Source organism: Pan paniscus, chromosome X (assembly GCF_029289425.2).
Source record: "Pan paniscus chromosome X, NHGRI_mPanPan1-v2.0_pri, whole genome shotgun sequence".
Lineage (NCBI taxonomy): Eukaryota > Metazoa > Chordata > Mammalia > Primates > Hominidae > Pan > Pan paniscus.
Genome location: NC_073272.2, coordinates 62,949,375 through 62,972,592, shown reverse-complemented (window position 1 = coordinate 62,972,592; position 23,218 = coordinate 62,949,375). Strand labels below are relative to the sequence as shown.

The 23,218-nt window shown below is 37.5% G+C and overlaps 1 protein-coding gene across 6 annotated transcripts in view; it reads left to right on the top strand.

Moving 5' to 3' along the window:
- Nucleotides 1–23,218, top strand: part of SPIN4 (spindlin family member 4) — a 215,906-nt gene that overhangs the window by 141,404 nt on the left and 51,284 nt on the right. For all 6 annotated transcript variants that reach the window (XR_008622830.1, XR_008622831.2, XM_055106623.2 and 3 more), the window contains one exon: nt 21,760–21,882. The gene's annotated coding sequence lies outside the window, so the exon portion shown is untranslated. The remainder of the gene's footprint in view (nt 1–21,759; nt 21,883–23,218) is intronic.

Sequence of the window (23,218 nt, the reverse complement as noted above, 5' to 3'; positions counted from 1 at the left end):
TTTTACCAAAGCTGTGAAATATTTGTGTACTCAAAATTATAAAACACTGATGAATAAAATTGGAGAAAGAAATATAAAATGAGAAAGACATGAGACATTTTCAAACAAACAAAACCAAGAAAGCATATGACCACTAGAGGTGCCCTACAAGAAATGCTAAACAGAATTCTTCAGGTTCTAATTAAAAGATGCTAGACAGTAACTAAAAGATATATGAGGATATAGCTTTTGTAAAGGTAAATACATGGGCAAATGTGCATATATAAACATATATATAATATATATATAATATCCATAAAGTCTATTTTTATATATACATATGAATCGGATATATAACTAATATCCATCCATCAATGTAGTATTGTAATTTTGGGTTGGACCCCACTTTTTTGGTAGAGATTTAAAAGAAACATGCAAAAAATTATTAATGCATTGATAGGTACACTATACATAAGGATGTAATTTGTGACATCAAAAACATAAACTGCGAAGGATAAGGGGCTGTAAAAGAGAAGAGCTTTTGTATGTAATTAGTTTACATTAATTTAAGAGGATTCTTATGAAGATATTATATGTAATCCCTATGGTAAACATAAATATATAGACAGAATATTTATTAAAAAATTAAAAAGGAATAAAGACATCACTACAAAATTTTATTAACACGAAAGGAGGCTGCAATAGAAAATTAAGCAAAAAGCATAAGACATACAAGAAGCAAATAGCAAATTAACACTTCTCTAAATGTGAAATGATTCAACTCTCTAATAAAAATTCAAACTCATGACACTTTCGAGAGAATTAAATAATTCTCAAATAACAAGCTTCAATAAAAAAAGAAATGTATGAAATGTCAAAATAATTCAAAATGATATTTAAAAGCTCAGTGAGATACAAGAGAAGACATATTAACACCACAAAAAATTGAAAATAAATTCAAGATATGAATGAGAAATTCAACAAAGGGATAAATATTATAAATTTAAAAATAAGCAAACAGAAACTCTGGAATTAAAGAATTCAATAAATGCAAAATATACATTTGATGGCTTCAAAATTAGACTAAATCAACCAGAAGAATGAATTATAGAACCTGAAGACAGATCTTTTGAAATTACACGCCAAAAAAAACTGAATAAAAAATAAAAAATAAATAAAGCATATTTGACATATGGGGCACCATAAAGTAATCAAATATCCAAATTTTGAGTGTTCCACAGGTGAAGAGAAAGGCAAAGGCATAGAAAGTCTGTTTAACAAAATAATACCTAAAAACTTTTGAAGTCTAGAAAGAGATTTATACAGCCATATATAGGAAGCTCAGAGATCCCCAAATAGATACACCTCAAAAAGTTTTTTTCCAAGTCAAATTGTCAAAAGTCAAAGACAGAGATTTCTAAAAACAGCAAGATAAATGCATCTACTCACATATAAAGGAATCCTCGTCAGACACACTGTGAATTTTTCAGGAGAAACCCATGCAGGTCAAGAGCAAATGAGATGACATATTTAAACTGCTGAAAGAAAAAGAAAAAAAAAAAACCCTGCTATTCAAGAATAGTATGCTCATCAAAGTAAGCCTTCATAAATTCAGAAGAAATAAATTACTTCCAAGACAAGCAAAAATTAAGGGAATTCATTACCACTTCACTGGCCCTACATGAAATGCTTAATGAAATCCCACACCTGGCAGCAAAAGGATATCTATCATCATGAAAACACACTGAAGTATACAACACACTGGTAGAGCACACACAAATAAAGAGGAAGGACTCAAATGTTACCACTTACCAAAAACCACCAAACCAAAATCATAAACAACAAGAGAGAAATTAAGAGAAAAAGAATATTCAAAACAACCAGAAAACAATTAACAAAATGACAAGAATAAGTCCTGCTATATCAATAATAACCTTGAATTTACATTGATTTAATTTTAATTTAAAGATATATATTGGCTGAATATATATACATATACATATATACATACTATATATATACATATATATACATATATATACATATATACATATATACATATATATACATATATACATATATATATACATATATATATATATACATATATATATACATATATATATATAATCCAACTTTATGGTACCTATGGTACCTATAGGAAACTCACTTCACCTGTAAAAACACATATAGACTGAAAGTATAGGAATTGAAAAATAAATTCCACACAAATGGAAACCAAAAGGAAGCAGTAGTAGCTATCTTCATGTTAAATAAAGCAGACTTTAAGTCAAAATAGTAAAAAGAGACAAAGAAGGTTTTTATACAATTTTGCCAGAGTATATAACAATTATATATATATGCACCTAACACTAGAGCAGCAAGATACATAAAGCAAATATTACCATATCTAAGTGGAGATAGAGACTCAAATAGTAGTCAGAGACTTCACCACCCCACTCTCAGCATTAGACATATTAGACAGAAAATTAACAAAATGCTTTGCATTCAAAGTACACTTTAGGCCAAATAGACCTAACTGACATTTAGAGAATATTTTATTCAACAGCGGCACCTGCTGCTGTTTATTTTGACACGTGGAACATTCTCCAAGATAGAGCATACATTATGCCAAAAAACACGTCTCAACAAATTTTTAAATTCAGTCATAAAAGGTATCTTTACAGATGACAATGAATTAAAACTAGAAATCAATTACAACAAGAAGTTTGGAAATTAAACACTATACTCCTGAATGACTATTGGGTCAATGAACAAACTGACAGAAATCAAAAAGATGCTTGAAACAAATAACAATGCCAATACAACATTCCAAACCTAAGGGATACAGAAAAACCAGTGCTAAGAGGAAAGCTTATAGCAAGAAATGCCTACTTCATAAAAGTTGAATAATTTCAAATAAACAATTTAATTGTGCAACTCAAGGAGCTAGAAAAGGAAGAACAAACCCAACACCAAATTAGTAGAAGGAAAGAAATAGAATCAGAGCAGACTAATTGAAGGTAGAGACTAAAAATACAATATAAAGATTCAATGAAATGAATAGCTGCTTTTTTGGAAAAAATAATAAAAAATCAAATTGGCAAATCACTACCTACACCAACCAAGAAAGAGAAAATACCCAAACAAAACCAGAAATCACAACTGATGTCACAACATACGAAATATCATCCGTGTAAACCAAAAATAAAATTCTGAACTCCCCCTCCCAACCATCTAAATGGTCTTCTTCCTTGTCAAGGGCACTCTACCCTGAAACACTGGTTCAGGCCATGACAGGAAGTGGGGGTCAGACATGCCTCATTATACCTCTCCAGCATTAACATCAACACAGATCTTGTCCGATAAGTAACATTTACAATCTATTCTCTCCGAAGCCTGCTAGCCAAAGGCTTTATCTGCACGCTAAACCTTTGGTCTCTACAATGTCTTATTGCAACCCAGACATTCCTTTCTATTGATAGAAATGGCTAATTAGAAAAAGTTTAAATCCACCTATAACATGGAAGTCCCCACTTTTAGTTGTCCTGCCTTTCTGGACCTAACCAATGTACTTCTTAAATGTATTTGATTGACGTTTCATGTCTTCCTAACGTGTAAAATCAAGCTGCACCCCAACTGCCTTAGGCACACGTTCTCAGGAGCTCCTAAAGGCTGTATCATGGTCCATTTGAAACAGAATAAATCTGTTTAAATATTTTACAGAGTTTGACTCTTTTCATCAACATTGGAGACTATTGTGAACAACTATATAATAACAAACTGAAAAACAGAAAATGTATAAATTCCTGGAGAGATACAATCCACAAGACTGAGTGAGGAAAAAATAGAAAATGTGAACAGACAAATAGTGAGTCACAAGTTTGAATCAGTATTAGAAAGACTTTCAACAAAGAAAAGCCCTGGACTGTATGGCTTTGATGCCAAATTCTACCACACTCATAAAAAATAAATGGCCAGGCATGGTGGCCCATGCCTGTAAAACCAACACTTTGAGAGGCCGAGGCGAGCAGATCACCTGAGGTCAGGAGTTCAAGATCATCCTGGCCAACGTGGCAAAACCTGGTCTCTACTGAAAAAAAAAAAAAGTACAAAAATTAGCCTGGTGTGGTGGCGGGCACCTGTATTCCCAGCTACTCAGGAGGCTCACTTGAACCCGGGAGGCGGAGGTCACAGTGAGCCGAGATCATGCCACTGCACTCCAGCCTGGGCAACAAGAGCACAAGAGGGACACTCCATCAAAAAACAAAAAACAAAAAAAAACCACCAATTTTACCAATTTTCCTCAAATTATTAAAAAATGTTAAATATTGGCCAGGCTTGGTGGCTCATGCCTGAAATCCCAGCACTTTGGGAGGCCAAGGCAGGCAGATCACCAGGTCAGGAGATCAAGACCATCCTGGCTAATACGGTGAAACCCCATCTCTACTGAAAATACAAAAAATTAGCTAGGTGTGGTGGCGGACGCTTGTAGTCCCAGCTACTAGGGAGGCTGAGGCAGGAGAATGGCATGAACCTGGGAGGCAGAGCTTGCAGTGAGCAGAGATCACGCCACTGCACTCCAGCCTCGGGATAGAGCAAGACTCTGTCTCAAAAAAAAAAAAAAAAGTTAAATATTAGCAATTTCTCCATAACTGATTATATGATGCCTGAATTACTTTTATACTAAAACTAGATATAAACAAAAAAATTATAGACCAATAGCTCTGATAAATATAGAAAAAAAATCCTCAACAAAATACAAGCAAAGGGAATTGAACAGCACATTAGAAAGATAACACGTCATGATCAAATAAAATTTATTCCAGGTGGGCAAGGATGGTTTATCATACAAATCAATAAATGTGGTAAATTACCTCAACAGAATGAATGACAAAAAACATAATCATCTCAATAGGTACAAAAAATATTTGAATGAATTAACCATCCTTTCATGATAAAAACTCTCAACAAACTCGGTATAGAAGGAACATATTGTGACATAATAATGGCCATATATGGCAAATGTACAGCTAACATCACACTGAATGGGGAAAAGTGGTGTAGCAGGATGAGCCACAGACAAAACTCCTCAGACACTGAGTTAAAAAAGGAAGGGGTTTATTCGGCCGGGGGCATCAGCAAGACTCCTCTCTAAAGAGCCGAGCTTGAGTGAGCAATTCCTGTCCCTTTTAAGGGCTCACGACTCTAAGGGGGTGCGCATGAGAGTCATAATCGATTGAGGAAGCAGCGAGTATGTGACTGGGGGCTGCATGCACTGGTAATTAGATCGGAACAAAACAGGATAGGGATTTTCACAGTGCTTTTCTATACAGTGTCTGTAATCTATAGATAACGTAACCGATTAGGTCAGGGGTCTATCTTTAACTACCAGGCCCAGGGTGTGGCGCCAGGCTTTCTGCCTGTGGATTTAATTTCTGCCTTTTAGTTCTTACTTTTTTCTTTCTTTGGAGGCAGAAATTGGGCATAAGACAATATGAGGGGTGGTCTCCTCTCTTATTCCCCCCCCTTTGGGACTCTCACTTAATAATGGGAGTTCTCACTTTCATTTTTACTACCCATGTCTTCTTGCAAGACAGATTGATAGTGATTCATCACATCACTTGTGCTGAAGCATTTTGGTGAACTAATGTAGCGATGAAGCTTTTTATCATTTGAAGAAGTACAGGTAGCAAACAAGGGAGCAGTAAGCAGGTTCCTGTTACTATTATAACTCGTATTATAAGAGTTTTAAATCCTCCTAGTGCTGGGAACCATGTGCACAGGCACATGTGCCAGTTTTGTCATATCTCTAACTATGTCTTCAACTACTTGCCCTTGATTATCTAAGTGTAGGCAGCAATTAGTAAGGTTAAATTTCCTACAGACTTCTCCTTCAGCTGCTGGCAAGCAGTCGAGAGCTAATCTATTTTGATAGATACCATTTTTCATTTCAGCTTCTTGCCGGGCCAGAATAGTCAAGGCTCTGCCGGTTTTATTAGTGATTATTTTTAAGACAGCTTGTAACCATATGATTCAGTTGATCATGTAAATGGGGGTCTGGTATCCCCACGAGCCATCTTGTGCCTAAGTAGCAGGCCGATAATATTGTATGATTCTCTCAGAGGGCCATTTATCATTTTTTTCAATTTCCTATAGCTATGCTTCTATTTTTGCAGGAAGCATAGACAGGGAAGCCCAGGAGTTTGCCTGTTTCTATGGGCAGTAGGAAGAAAGATGGTTTAATAATGCCAATAACACAACTACCTGCCTACTTGTCAGGTAATTTGGCATAAGCTCTATGCCTACATATCCAGTATAATCCAGTGGGGGCTGTCCAGTCCCGGTGGGACTCTGGGTGGGTCCACACGGTTTGCAACTTTGGGAATTCACTAAATTGATTTCTCTCTGTGTGATTTGAACCCCACCAAGTGACTGATTTTGTGGTACCATTATACAGTTTCTGTCTCAGACAATTAAGTCATCCTATGGGGTGAGTGAATTCTTTTGCTTCTCTAGCTATGCAATATTGTCCAATAATTGAGGCTTTTGGGACCCAGAAGTTATCAGGGTGATTCTTTTGATCCGGGAATTCATCAGGAACTGGGTCTGTAGGTACTAATTATCGGGCTTCCCATGGCCACTGATCTCCTATTACAGTTTCTCCACATACATAACATGAAGTGACATTGAGAGACTGGGCTACATGCTCGGCTAATTGCAAAAACAAATTTCTTGTTTTTCCTGGAATTTCTGGTACTGGCACATTTAGTTCATCATAGAAAGTTTGAAACACTGGCTCAGGAAAGCGTTTGTAAACTTCTCCTTGAACCAAGATAGTTACTCGAGGATCCACTCTGGCCCCATCGATTCCTAAGGTCACACGCTCATCTTTTTTCCAGTGAGGATCAAGGGGATTGGTTATTACTAGCTCTAAGGGGTTACATTGTCCTTTAGTACAGGAAGGGCCATTTTTTCCTTTCTAAAGGTGGACTGGATCCTTTTCTTTTTTTTTTTTTTAATTCAAGTGGCCTAAATGACACGAGACCAGTATTTACATTTATTTCCACACAGTCCTGATTTATGACAGATGTACTTATTTTCTGCTACATAGCCTCTTTTCTAATTCAGAGAAGCATACCTTATTCCTAACTTATTACTGCTAATGACAGCACAGGCATCAAATTTTAAGGTGACTTGTTTGGTCACCCCTTTTTCTTCTGTTTTGGCTAGCACTTTACTCATATCCTTTATGAGCCCCCAGCAGTCCTCAGTCCTTAATCTTATTTTAAAAACTGTGGTCATAGGAGGCTCAGATGGGTCATAACACACATCAGGTTGGTCATTTCCTGGGCTACATACCTTGTATAGAATAACATTATACAAAGAAGTTCTTTTTAGAGTTCCAGTACACTTATAATAACCATAAAATAGTAGGACCATAGCAACCTTTTGTCCTACCTCAGTGACTTGATGTATACAGTGGGAACAGTCCTCAGTCTGAGGAAGGTCAGTTGAAGTCCTTACTGTAAAAGTCCAAATTTTAAGGAAAATGAGTCCTGCAATGAGTTTTCTCATGCTTCAGCCATGCGTGGACCAGTTAGCTTCCGAGTGTGACTGGAGCAGGGCTTGTCGTCTTCTTCAGAGTCACCTTGCAGGGGTTGACAAAGCTGCTCCTGTCCACGTACCGCTGACAGTCTACTGATGTTTAAGGATGGTATCGGAGGTTGGGCCTACTAGAATAAACCAAGTCCAACACCTCTACACAGTTATGTTCAACTGGGCTCTCTGGTACCGGGAGCAAGGTGGTGGGGTTTAAGGTGTTGCAAACTTCAATGGTTATGCGGGGATTTTCACATAGCAAGCTTTGGTACTTGGTTAATCTAGCATTTGTTAACTAATGATGTCTTTTGGTAGTCGTTAAAGTTACCACAGCATGGGGGGCCTTTATATTCAGGTTTTGCCTAAGGGTTAGTTTATCTGCTTCTTGTGCTAACAGGGCCATTGCTGCTAGGGCACTTAGACCTGAGGGCCAGCCTTTGGAAACCCTGTATAGTTTTTTGAGAGATAGGCCACTGGCCTTGGCCAGGGCCCCACAGTCTGGGTTAAAACTCCAACTGCCATTTTTCTCTTTCTGACACATAGAGTGTAAAGAGTTTTTTCAGGTCAGGTAGTCTCAGGGTTGGGGCCGACATGAGTTTTTCCTTTAACTCATGAAAAGCTCATTGTTGTTGGTTGTAATCGATGCAGTTTATCTAATCTACATTTTTATTAACTGTCACCTACCAAAATATTGACTCAAATCCTGCAGCTATTTGATTTCAAGCTTTAAATTGATCTGGTCTTCCTCATGGGACTCCAATTGCATCTAAATAGACATGAGAGTCGAAAGACACATAAGGAGCTTCTCTGGCTTTATGATGTCTTATTTCTTTTCCTTCTGGTTGATGAAATTCCAAGGTGAAAGGGATAGCCAATTGGACTAAAGTATAAGTGCCACTCCAGTTATTTGGCAGAGTGCCCAGTAAAGGTCCACCACAATACCACCACACATCTGCTTGGGGATGAACAAGGGCTAACTGATTGATAAGCTCTTGAAAATTCTTAAGCTCACTGCATCTTTTCAGATCTCCAAGGAACGCTAAGTTTCCTCCCTGTCATGAGAGACACGAAGTGAACATAGTGTTGGGAGACGGAAGCTGGATGGCCCTTGGGGGCTGACCCGCAGGGTGCCGGACTTTGGGATATAGCAGAGAGAGCTTGGCATGACTTATTATTCCAGGCTGTAGAATCCTGGAAAAGAGCTGCCATACAGCCCACACCTGGTCGACTGGAGGACCACCTTAGTGGAAAGGGGACAATCTAGGCCTCTGGCCTGCCATGTGCACAAGCATAGCAATTGCTTTTATTTAGCATGCAGATGGAATATTTGATCCATTTTAACCAGGCATTTGCATCTTGGTATCCTGTCTTAATTGCTAAAGTTTATGTCTTTAACTTCTATGATCCTCTAGTAAAATGAATATATGGTTTTAGGAAATTACAAAAACCGGTTGGGCAGTCCATCCTTGCTCTTTAATGGTCCACAGAACATTGGACCAAATACGGCATGAAAGCTCTACATCAGGGTTGGCACTGGGGTCTTTATTAAAATCTCCCTGGATTAAATGGTCCTAGTTTACTAATGCCCAGTCTGAGGAGAGTCAGGAGGGACAGAAGTACTTTTCTGAAGCAGAGAGCTGTCTTTGACTTGGCAAGTCCCCACAAGGTATAACAAGGCAAGCATTAAATGCAACAGTTTCAGATGAAATTGACTTGGTTATGTTAATAACTAGATGGTCAGCAATAGAATAAGGAAAGAAAAAAGAGTAATAGAATAGATGAAAAGAGTTAAATTTTTCTTAGCTTTAGTTTGGTAGGGTTTTCCCCTGGGACTATGGCCCACAACTCTGGAGGGGGTGGTGCTTTCTTGACTCGGGTGTGATGAGTCCATCCACTTTTTTTTTTCTTTCCTTTTTTTTTTTTTTTTTTTTTTGCTGTATGAACAGCAGTCTTGGTGGTTAGCAGCACAAGGTAGGGTCCTTCCCAGGCTGGCTCGAGTTTTTCTTCTTTCCACCCTTTGTTGAGAACGTGATCTTCAGGCTGGTGCTGGTTTACCGGAAATTCTAGGAGTGGTACATGTGCTAAAAGACTTTTAGTTTTTGAGATAAATGAAAGTGGAAGATAAACCAAGTGTACAATTTTTAAGAAATTGACCTTTTGTTTTAATTGTGGGGACCTTGGCAGTGGACTTTATAGTGCCTTTTTACTGAGAAATATCCTTTAGCACCTATTTTTATTAGTTTTTAAACCAAAGAAAGCCAAATACCATTTTACATTTAACGATGCTTCTTGTACGATTTTTATACAAGATAAGCTAAATTTTATGTTTATAGTAGTGTGTTATTAATGTTAAACCTAATTTTAATAAAACCTTGTAGACATATTTATCTAATTTTTAATGTTTGACCAAAAGGTAAGATTTCATAGACTCTTTTTAACATTTTATAATTTTTGTGAAAGAGCAGGTTGGTGCTTTAAGAAAAACTTGTTATGCTTTTGCTTTAATGTCCAGTTCACAGAAAAACTGGATGATACTTCTTTAACTTTAGCTAATCTGTTTACACACAGAATTTTCTTTACAATTAACATTTTAAAACTTGCTTAAACCTTCAAAACAATATTTTTTAACTTTTTAATGTAGGTAAAAATGTACATGCTTATGCTTCCTTATAACCCTTTTACCAAAGATATATTTTACTTTTCTTAACACCTTGCACATAAACTGTTTTTTTTTTTCAATAGTTTTACATTCAGGAGGCCTAGTTACTTTTAAATTATACAACATTTCTTGCATAAATTCTTTTTTTATAACATTTTTCTGTTTCATGACTTTCGCAGACAATTCTTCAACATGCCTCAACTTTCTGACTTATTACAAATATTTCTGTCTTTAAACAACCAGTTATTTCAGGACAAGAATTTACCATATAATACTCTTTTCATATAAATTCTGTCTCCCCTTTTTTTTTCCTTTTTTTTTTTATTTCTTAGGATACTTCTGAACTGGTGAGGTGTGCTCACAATGAGGTTTCCTCTAAAAGTTATTTTTTTACTTTTTTGTTAGCAAAGCAATTGCTGCTACAGATTAAGTGCGTTTGGGCCATCCGCAGGTTATTGGGGTAAGGATTTTCGATAGGAAGGACTCAGTGCTTTTGAAATACGCGCTTGTTTACACTGACGACAAAGTGGTATTGGAGTGTTACAGGGTTACGGAGAATACCTTCAATTATCAATTATAGGTTTTAAATTTACCTTGGCTTTTAAAGGAATAGGGTACACTTTTTTTTCTTAAGTACTTGTATATCTCTCTCTTTCTCTCTTTGACTTTGTCTCTCTCTTTGACTTTCCTTTTGCCTCTGTCTCTTCCTCTCTCTCTCTGCCCATCTCTTTCTTTCTCTCTCTCTCCTTGACTCCCTCTTTGTCGTCTCTTCCTCTCTGACTCTTCCTCTCTCTCTTTGCCTCTTTTCCTCTCTGTCTCTTTCCTTTCTCTCTCTCTGCTGGTCTTTCCTTTCCTCTGCCAGCTGCTTATGCTGCTCTTCTCTCAACCACTGTGTGTTGGGGGAAGGGGGTCTAAAACCAGCTGTAACCAAGTGTCTATGTACAGGAACTGGTCTGGGTTCCTTGGCTTATAGGTTACCTGGTACCATACCTTTGAAACAAGGGACCTGTCCAGGCTTCCTTCTAATGGCCAACCTACTTCTAATGCTGGCCAGTCTATCTTACACAAAGTTTTAAGTTTTCCTGGTGTCATTGTACTCCATAGTCTGCCTTAAATTCTTTTTAGAAATTTTTTAACATAGTTCCGAGTAGGGTGGGCTTATTTGTGCCTGACCTATGCTTCTTCGAGACAAAACACCATGCTCACACCACACGCACACCACAAAACAAAGAACGGGTAAAAAGAGCACACACACACTTTTGCAGTTTGAACCAAATCAAAATCAAAATCAGAGTATCCAGAAATCCAAGCCAGGTCAAAACCAAAACCAAAGTATCAAGCAATCCAAGTCAAGTCAAAAACAAAAACCAAAGTGCTGGTACAGGCACACTGTGGATGATCAGGCCACGCTTCCACTCAAATGGAGTAGGCTAGTTCCCAAGACAATCCTGTCAAGCAATTCAAACCAAGTCAAAACCAAAACCAAAGTGCCAATAAAGGCACACCATGGGTGATCAGGCCACGCTTCCACTCAAATGGAGTGGGCAAGTTCCCAAGACTGGTCCTGTCAATCAATTCAAACCAAGTCAAAACCAAAACCAAAACCAAAGTGCTGATAAAGGCACACCATGGGTGATCAGGCCACACTTCCACTCAAACGGAGAGGGCAAGTTTCAGAGACTAGTCTTACCAAGTTTTAGATGTCCGGACTCTAAGTGCTCATTCTTTCCCGGTGTTCAGCCACTGCATTTATCCTCCATGGGAGCCTGCCACACACTGCTCTGGTGAGGCGTCCCACCAGGGCAAATGCCTGCCCGGGAGTGCTCTCAAGATCCGTGTCACTCGGGCTGGTCAGAGTCCCCCGCAGGGATGTTCCACAGGGCAGGCTTAAGCCGCCTAAGGAACTGCCTCAACCATCCGCCATTCACCTCACTTCCCAGTCACAGAACCAAGAAATGTAGCAGGATGAGTGTAGACAAAACTCCTCAGACACTGAGTTAAAGAAGGAAGGGGTTTATTCGGCCGGTGGCATTGGCAAGACTCCTGTCTCAAGAGTCAAGCTCCCCGAGCAAGCAATTCCTGTCCCTTTTAAGGGCTCACAACTCTAAGGGGGTGTGCATGAGAGGGTTGTGATCAATTGAGCAAGCAGGGGGTACGTGAGTGGGGGCTGCAGCCACTGGTAATTAGATCGGAACAAAACAGGATAGGGATTTTCACAGTGCTTTTCTATACAACGTCTGTAATCTATAGATAACATAACTGATTAGGTTAGGGGCCGATCTTTAACCATCAGGCCCAGGGTGTGGCGCCGGGCTTTCTGCTTGTGGATTTCATTTCTGCCTTTTAGTTCTTACTTTTTTCTTCCTTTGGAGGCAGAAATTGGGCATAAGACAATATTTCCTCCCTTAGTGGAAATATTTTTTTCTTTCTAAGAACTTGAAAATAACAAGGAGGCCCACTTTACCAGGTCTATTCAACATAGTACTACAATTATATCCAAGCAGTCAGGCAAGAGAAATAAAAGCCTTCCCAATTGTAAAAGATGAGGTTAAACTGTCCCTCTCTGTAGATGACAAAATGTTATATTTAGAAAAACCTAAAGATTTCATAAAAAACACTTTGATCTGATTAATAAATTTAGTAAAGTTTCAGAATAAAAATCACCATATAAAAAAATACACCAATAATGAACTAGCTATAAAAAGGAAATCAAGAAGATACCATTTTCAATAGCTACAAAATACATACTGTAAAATAAAAAGTATCCAAGAATCAATTTAGACATTTATTTTGCTAAGGTTAAGGACATGCTTATGACAAAGTCTCAGGACAATATGTGCCCAAGGTGGTCAAGCTACGGCTTAGTTTTATACATTTTATGGAGACATAAGATATCAATCAATACATAAAGATATACTTTGGTTTGGTCCCCAAATGTGGGACTACTCAAAGTTGGGTTTTCCAAGTAATAGGTGTATTCAAAGATTTTCTGATTGGCAATTGGTTGAAAGAGTTTATCTAAAGACATAGAATCCATAGAAGGTAATGTCTTGGTTAAGAAGTGGTGGAGTCCAAATAGCTTATTATGCAAATGAAGCCTCCAGGTAGCAGGCTTCAGAGACAATAGATTGTAAATGTTTCCTTTCAGACTTAAAGAGTCTGTTACGGCAGTCTTAAGATCTCTGTTTTAATGTTAATGCTGGTCAGGTGTGCCTAAATTCAAAAAGAGAGGAAAGTATAAGGCATGTCTGACCACCCATTCATATTATGGCTAGTGTTTCAGGTTTACCTGAGAAAGACTCTGGCTGAGAGGAGGGGTCCATTCAGTTGGATGGGGAGCTTTGAATACTTTTTTGTTTGTTTATAGTGCACAGGAATAATTGTATTCAAGGAGGTAAAATGCCTCTACAGCAAAAACTATGGAACAGTGATTTAAAAAATGAAAGAGAACACAAAAGATTAGAACGCCATCCCATCCTCATGGATCAGAATAAGTAATATTGTTAAATAGCCATATTTCTTAAAGCAGTCTTCAGATACAATGCAATTCTTATCAAAATACCGATGACGTTTGTCACAGAAAAAGAAAGAAAAATTTTTAAATGTATATGTAATAAAAAAGAGCTAGAATAGCCAAAGCAATCTTGAGCAAAAGGAACAAAGCTGAAGACGTCATACTTCCTGACTTCAAATACATGACAAGGCTATTTCTATGGTTTGGATATTTGATCCATCCATATATCAGGTTGAAAATTAATCCCAAATGTTGGAGATGATGCCTAATTGAAGGTGTTTGGATAATGGGGGTATATGCCTCACGAAGGATTTGGTTTTATACTCACAGTAATGAGAATGTTCTTGCTTTTTTAAGAGTTCTCCCAAGAACTGTTTGTTAAAAAGAGCATGGCAACTCCCCCCACTCTGTCTTTCCTTCTTTCTCATCATTGGATCTCCACACACTGGCTCTTTTTTGCTTTCTGCCTTGAGTGGAAGCAGCCTGAGGCCCTTCTTAACAGAAACAAATACTGGCTCCATGTTTAGTGTGTAACCCACAGAACTCTGTGCTAAATAAACCTATTTGCTTTAAAAACTAACCAGCCTCAGATACTCCTTTATAGCAGCACAACCTAAAACAGCTATAATACTCAAACATCATGGTATTGGTATAAAAACAGACACATTGACCAGTGGATCAGAATAGATGACACAGAAATACATCTATGTATATATAGCTAACTAACTTTTGAAGAAGGTGCCAAGAACCAAAACTAAGGAAAGAACACCCTTTTCAATAAACTGTGCTGAAGAAACTGGATGTCCATATGCAGAAGAATGAAACTAGACCCCATCTGTCATTATATAAAAAAAAAAGCTATTCAAAATGGATTAAAGACTTAAACATAAAGCTTATAATTGTAAAACTACTAAAAAGAACATAGAGAAAACATACTAGAACATGAATCCACACAAAGATTTTATAGCTTAGACTGCAAAAGCACCAGCAACAAAAAAAATACAAATAGAAAATTGAACTAAACTGAAAAGCTTTTGTACAACTAATAAAACAATCAAGAGAGTGAACAGACAACCCGATAAGTGGAAGAAAATATTTGCAATCTATTTATCTGACAAGGGACTAATATCCAGAATACACAAGGAACTTAAACAACTCAACAGCAAGAAATCAAATAAACGCATTAGAAAGTGGCCAAAAAAATAAATAGACAGTTCTCAAAAGAAGATATGCAAATATCTGTCAGATATTGGAAAAATGCTCAACATCACTAATCAACAGAAAAATGCATAGCAAAACCACAACGAGATATCATCTTATCCCAATTATAACGGCTACTATAAAAATAAAAATAACAGATGCTGCTGTAGATGCAGAGAAAGAGGAATTCTTTTTTTTCTTTCTTTCTTTTTGAGGCAGAGTCTCACTCTGTCACCCATGCTGGAATGCAGTGCTCAATCTCGGCTCACTGCAACCTCCGCCTCCCGGGTTCAAGCGATTCTGCTGCCTCAGGCTCCTGAGTAGCTGGGACCACAGGTGCACGCCACAAAGCCTGGTTAATTTTTGGTATTTTTAGTAGAGATGGGGTTTCACCGTGTTAGCCAGGATGGTCTCGCTCTCCTGACCTCGTGATCCACCCACCTCGGCCTCCCAAAGTGCTGGGATTACAGGCGTGAGCCACTGCACCCAGCCCAAGAAAAGGGAATTCTTATACACTGTTGGTAGGAATGTAAATTAGTACAGCCAATATGGTAAAGAGTATGGATATTTCTCAAACAAGTAAAAATAGAGCTACCATATGATCTAGCAATCCTACTAGGTAGTTTTCCAAAGGAAAATAAACCAGTATATCAAAGAGATATTATCACTTCTATGATTATTGTAGCACTACGTACAACAACAAAGATAAGAAATCAATCTGTGTCCATTCACAGATAAATGGATAAAGAAAATATACTATGTATACACTATGGAATACTATTTGTACATAACAAAGAATAAAATTCTGTCATTCGCAGCAACATGGATTGAATTGGAAGTCATTATGTGAAGTGAAATAAGCCAGGCAGAGAAAAAAAAAAAATCACATGTACTCACTCGTATGTGGGAACCACAAAAGTTGACCTCATGGAGTTAGAGGAAATGATTATTACCAGAGGCTGGGATTGCTGTGTTTGAGGGGGATATGTAGAGAGTTTGGTTAATGGGTAAATACAGTTGGATAGGTGGAATAAATCTTAATGTTTGATAGCAGATTAGCACAACTATAATTAACAGCAATGTATTGTATATCTTAAAATAGCTGTAAGAAAAAAACTTGAAATGCTTCCAAAACATAGAAATGACAGTTGAGGTGAAGTAATATTCTAAGTACCATGACTTGATCATTGCTCACTTTATCTGTGTACCAAAATATTACATGTGCCCCATAAATATGTACAAATATGTAACAATTAAATATTTAAAAGTTTCAGAGATTATAAATGGACTTTTAAAAACACTCGATCTAGCTATCTGTTGTCTACATGAGACTCACTTTAGTACTAAGGACATACATAGGTTAAAAGTGAAAGAATGAACAACAATATTCCATGCAAATAGTTACCTAAGGAGAGCAGGGTTGATTATACTAATGTCAGACAAAATAGAATCTTAGCATATGTTATAGGACACAAATAAGGGCATTATATATTGATACATGGGCAAATTCACCAAGAAAGTAAAATAATAGAAATATACATACACAAAACATCAAAGCTCCAAAAATACATGAAGCAAAAAGTGACAGAATCAAAGGACAAAGTAGAGAGCTCTGAAATAGTAGTAAGACTCTCCAACATCTCACTTGCAATAATGGATGGAAAAACCTGAAAGAAGAACCACAAGAAAATGCAGGACTTAAATAACATTATGAACCAATTAAACTTAAAGGACATACAGAAAATGCTCCTCTTTACTACAGAAAACATATTTTTCTCAAGTGCACATAAAACATTCTTTGGGATAAATTATGTTAGGCCATATGAAAAGTCTTAATATATTTTAAAATATTGAAAAAATGCAAATTATCTTTCCTGATGACAATGTAATGAAACTAGAAATCAATAGCAGAAGAAAAACTGGAAAAGTCACAAATATGAGGGTATTAAACAATACAATTTTAAACTAGCAATGTGCCAAAGAAGAAATTTCAAGGGAAATTTTAAAATACCTTGAAATGAATAAAACTAAAAAAACACCACAAATGTAAGGTAAAGAGGCAAAAGTGTTAATGAGAGAGGAGAGAGGAAGAAACCTGTTTGGAAGGCAGTTAGGGTGGGTCTTTGGTTGAATTCTTTCAAACAAAAGAACAGCCTGCAGGCACAGATGAGAGAACTTGCAGAGGGAGGCTTGTCTAAGACATGTTCACAGCTGCACAGATAAGAAAGGCTACACAGGTGACTTGGTCAGACATGCCCACAGTGGAAAATTTTGTCCCCTAACACATGCTCAGGAAAGGGTAAAAAAGCAGTATGGAGTAACTCAAACGAAGGGCCTGCATATGCACTGGGAGGATGGGCTGGAGCTACCAGAAATTTGCACCTTATGCAAATGAGATGCCCAGCCCTCACTGATTTCTTATAAAAGCCTTTGCATTCAACTGTAAAAATGGCAACCCTCTTCTGGGTCCTCTCTGCAGCAGAGAGCTTTTTTCTTTAGCTTATTAAACTTTTGCTCCAACCTCACACTTTGTGTCCACAATCCTTAACTCTCTCGGTCCTGAGACAAAAAACTTCAGGTGATATCTCAGAACAAGAGACTACTACATTATGGTGCATTAGCAAAACTGTATCAGAAGAAAATTTTTAGCTGTAAACATATTTAAAAAGAAAAAAGATCTCAAATATATAATCCAAATGTACATGTTAAGAAAATAAGAAATAAAACAAACTAAATTGAAAGCTAGTAAGATGGAAATAATAAATACTAAAGCAGAGGAAATTAAAATTAAGAATGAAAAAGCAATAGAGAAAAATCAGTGAAACCAAAAGTTCATTCTTCCAAAAGATAACAAAATTGACAGATCTTTAGAGAGACTAAGAAAATGTAGAGAGGAATAAAACTGCTAGAATCATAAATGAAGGGGGAGACTTTACAACCAATTTTACAGGAATAAAAAGGATTATAAGGTATCACTGTGAAGAATTATGCACCAATAAACTGGATAATCTAAATGAAATGGACAAATTCCTAGAAGCACACAAATTACATTAGCTAACTTAGAAAAAATAGGAAATCTTAATAGACCTATAACCAACAGAGATTGAATTATTTATTTAAAACTCCACCAAGGGACCAGGTGCAGTGGCTCACACCTGTAATCCCAGCACTTTGGGAGGCTGAGACGGGTGGATCAAGAGGTCATGAGATCGAGACCATCCTGGCTAACATAGTGAAACCCTGTCTCTATTAAAAATACAAAAAAATTAGCCAGGTGTGGTGGTGGGCACCTGTAGTCCCAGCTATTTGGGAGGCTGAGACAGGAGAATGGCATGAACCCGGGAAGCGGAGCTTGCAGTGAGCCGAGATGGTGCCACTGCACTCCAGGATGGGCCACAGAGCAAGACTCTGCCTCAAAAAAAAAAAAAAAAAAAAATTCCACCAAGGAAAATTCTTGAACCAGATGTCTTTACTGGTCAATTCTATTTGATGTTTAAAGAAATAACATCAATCTTTCTCAAACTCTTTCAACAATGTGAAGAGGAGGGAACATTTTCTAACCCATTCTAGGAAGCCAGGATTGCTCTCAAAACAAAGTAAGATAAAAATACTACAAGAGAAAAAAACTCCAGAAAAAAAATCATTAAACAAATGTCAGTGGCATTTCTTTACATTAACAATAAAGAATCCAAAAAAGACTACCAGAGCAATTCCATTCTCAATTGGAAAAGAAAAAAAAAAAACTTACTTAGGAATTGATATGGTTTAGATATGGTTTCCCCTCACCAAAAATTATTCTGGATTTCGATCACCAGTATGGCAGTGTTGGGAAGTGAGACCTAGTGAGAGGAGTTTGGGTCATGGAGGCAGATTCCTCATGAATAGATCCATATCCTTCTGTGGGGTTAAGTTCTCCCTCTCTCAGAAATGGTTTAATTCCCAAAACAATGGGTTGTTTAAAAGAATACGGCTCCCTAATTCTATTCTTTGCTCTTTCACCATGTGATCCCTTTGCATACATCTCCTGTTCCGTTTTCTGTCATGAGGGAAAGCAGTCTGAGGCCCTGACCAAGATGCAGCTGCACAATCTTGGACTTTTCAGCTACCAGAATTGTGAACCAAATAAACCTTTTTTTCTTATAAAATATGCCACCCTAACTACTCTGTGACAGCAACACAAAGTGGACTACGAAAGTTAGTACTGAGGAGTGAAGTATACCTACGCAGACATCTGGAAATATGGAAGTGGCTTTGGACTGAGTGACATGTAGTGGCTGAATGAATTTGGAAGAACAGGGTGGAAAAAGCCTATATTGCAGTGAATAGAGCACTAATGGAGATTCTGAAAGGGGCCTAGAAGATGAGCTGGGACTTCTTAGATAATTATTAAGTGATTGTGACCAAAATGCTGTTAGGAGTATAGACAGTGAAAACCATTTTGACAAGGACTCAAATGGAAATAAGGAGAAAATTATTGGAAACTGAAGCAAAAGTCACACTTATTATACCTTACCAAAGAACTTGGCTGCATTATCCATGGCCTAGGACTTGGTGGAAGGCCAATTTAAGAGTGATGAATATTTGGCAGAACAAATTTCTAAGCAGAAAAGCATTCAGACAGCTGCTTTTTTACTTTTAACTTCAAATAGTTTAAGATTTGGGAGCAAAGGCATGACCTAAAGTTATAATTTATAAGGATTTGGAGTATTCCAAGCCTGGACATGTGGTAGAAAATGAAAAAGAATTTTCAGGAGAGCAATCCAAGGTTGTGACAGTGCAACTACGTGCTAAAGAGATTAACAAAGATAAAAGGAACCTAAGTGTTAATGCTCAAAACAATGAAGGAAAGGCCCTGGAGTCATTTCAGAAATCTTTGAGGTTGCGTCTGCCATCGAAGGCCCAGAGGCCTAGTAGGACAAAACTGTTTCAAGAACAAATTGAGATGCTAGTGCCCTGTGCTGCCTTGAAACTCTGCTCCCCACATTTTGGCCACACTAACTGGAACAACTGTGGTTTATGTTGACAAAAGAGTCAAACTGTAAAATATTTGAAGAAATTTATTATGAGCCAAATATGAGTGACCATGGCCCATGACACAGCCCTCAGGAGGCCCTGAGAACATATGTCCATGGTGGTTGGGGTACAGCTTGGTTTTATATATTGTAGGGAGGCATGAGACATCAATCAAATACATTTAAGTAGTACATCATTGGTTTGGTTCAGAAAGGTGAGACAACTCAAAGCGGGGGCTTCCAGGGTACAGGTAAATTAAAACATTTTCTGGTTGACAATTGGTTGAGTTTATCTGAAGACCTGGGATGAAAGGAAATGTTCAGGTTAGGATAAAGAATTGTGGAGACCAAGTTTTATTGTGCAGAGGAAGCTGTCAGATAGCAGACTTCAGAGAGAGCAGGTTGTAAAATGTTTCTTTTCGGACTTGAAGGGGTGCCTGGCTCTTAGTTGATTATCTCCTGGATCTGGAAAGGAAGGAAGGAAGGAAAATAAAGGGGAAGGGGATTCTCCATAGAATGTAAATTTTTCCCACAAGAGACTTTGCAGGGAATTTCCAAGGTATGGCAAGAAAATATATTTGGGGATAAAACATATTGATTTTTTTCTCTTGTATGCCAGAGGTAGATTGGAAAGTAAATCATGATATACAGGGTTAAATAAAACCCATCTGATGAGAATTTATGGTTTGTAGGGCATGACTCCCCAGACCCCTTAGAAAGGAGTTTGGGCAAGATTAAAAAAAAAAAATCAGAGCTTAGTCCTCACTTACATGACTCCAGGAACAACTTGGGTCATTTCTCCAAAGGATGCAAGGTCTAAGTCTTGGCAGCATTCATGTATATGTGGTGTTAATTCTGCTGGATAGAAGAATACAAGAGCTATGAAGGTGTGGAGGGGATGTAGAACTTTGCTCTTTAGTTCAGCTAAAACTGGGTTCTTGACACATCACCAGGAAGAATTAGGAATGCAGACACATTGAAGGGTGAGGGTGACAGAATTTATTGGGCAAAAAAGGAAAAGAAGGAAAAAAAAACTCCCAGTAAAGCAAGAGGGACTCCTGCTAACAGGCCCTCTACCTTGCAGATTAATTCTAGGCAACACACAGGAACTGAAGAGGCCAGGATCCTCCCCACACTGCACACAGCACAAACTTCCCATAGCTCCACCCCATTCTCCCAGTGTGCAGGGAGGTCAGAGATTCTCTGGGGACACTTCCCCTTATATGCCTCCTGCATCTATCAGAGGCTTGGTGTTCTCCCCTGAGATTAAAAAGAATGTATAAAAAAGCATGTGGGCCCAGGGACACTTTTCACAGTGTGAAGCCCCAACAGAGAGCTTCTACTAGGACAATACCAAGCAAAAATGTGAGGCCTGTTAGATTATGTTTTGCCTAAAGCTGCCTCCTTACATATTTTAAGTTTGGGCTAAATGTTTCTCTGTATATCATGAACTATAGCCTACATGTAAGTGTAAGCAAGCTGTAGCCTACTCTTGTGTCAATCATCAAGTTTTGGTCAGTCAAACGTGGCCAGAAGTTTGAAATTTGTTCAAATAAGGCAAAAGCCTAGCTATAACCAATCCAGCTGTTTCTGTACCTCACTTCCATTTTCTATACATCATGATTCTTTATCTCTCCATAAATCTTCTTTTACCATGGAGCTGTGCTGCAGTCTCTTAACCTACTCTGGCTCAGGAGGCTGCCTGATTCACAAATCATTCATTGCTCAATTAAACTCTTTTACATTTAATTCAGCTGAAGTTTTTGTTCGTTTGTTTGTTTCTGTTTTAACAGATGATGTCAGAAGTGGGATCCAAAGTAGAGCTTATAATGACACCCAGGAGTGCTGAGTGACCAAGCAAGGTACCCACCAGGCCGATTATGTCCATTGTTCTCTTGGAGCAGCTGGTCATCATGGTAAGTTCTCTCTCAGATTCAGAAGCTCCGCATATTTGTGTTTTGAGCTCTCCAAGTTTATATGAGCCCATTTCTAATCCAAACTGCGTTTGGAAGTCATGCCAAAAACTGAACTGGGTCCAGAATCAAATTAGATCTGGTAATTAAGTGGCTTGGATCCAGTTAGAGGCCTCTTACATCTGACTGGGTCAGAAGAAAACCAGTAGTAAATGGCAATAATGCAAGGATAAAATTTGGCTTTCATTCTTGAACAAGATTTTCATGTAATATTAAAGAATAATGAATGATTTTTGTTCAACTTTGAATAAACTACAGGAAAAAAAAAAGACAGATACAACAAAAGATTGTTTGGAAAGCTAAGTCTTCCCTCTATTAATGAATAAAGGTTTTTGCCTTTTCGAAATTTTCAAATTATCATTCTGGCTAGATAAATAACTTATGGTGACCTGGAATCCTATTCTACAATATTAAGTGCTTTAAATCTTTAACATAGTTGACAGGCTTCCCAAAATCAAATTTCAGCTTCAAAATTAAGTACTTTTTAACCTCTAACTGTGGGATGCTGCAGAGGGCCCATGAAGCATCAAAAAGAGAAGTAAACAGAATTATTTGACATGCTAACTTACAAGAGAAGCATTGTCAAAATAAGAAATAATGTTTAACGTTTTGAAGGTTATATTTCAGTAAATGTTATTAATATATGTTGTAAAATTATATTACATTCATCAAATTGTAATATGTTTGAGTATATGCTATCAATCATGATTATGGTTATTATGTTGTTATTGTAGGCCACAGAAATAACCAAATTTCCTTGTCATTTGTGTCTTTAACTATAATTATTTAAAGTCATTTTCACAGTTCATTGCTTAATGCTGATGCAGTTTCTGAAAACATCACAAGCATACAGAACCCTAGAATATGGTGTGTTTTAGGAGGTTTATGAAAGGATGGAAGGGACCCTGAAAAGCACTCTTGAATACATGTTTCTGATAACTTTAGAATCATATCATTTGGACTGGGTAAGAATTCCTGGAACTTGGATAAAAAGACTGGTTTATAAAACTGCCAACCCAAGTAGTACAAAAATTAATTGAATACCATGAAAATACCTTGCCAGATTTTCATGCTAAATCAGCCAATACTGAAATTGAACACCATGGTGCAAGTCAAATTACCTGTGATAACCTATCAGTTTTCAGTGCTATGCACCTAAATTGAAGAAACAACTGGTATTCAAGAGAACATAAGTCCAATGTTAAGCACGGATTCTTGGAGATCCAGGACAGCCACCTTGTACTTCCTGAGTTCTTAAACCTTTTGTTACTAAAAGTTA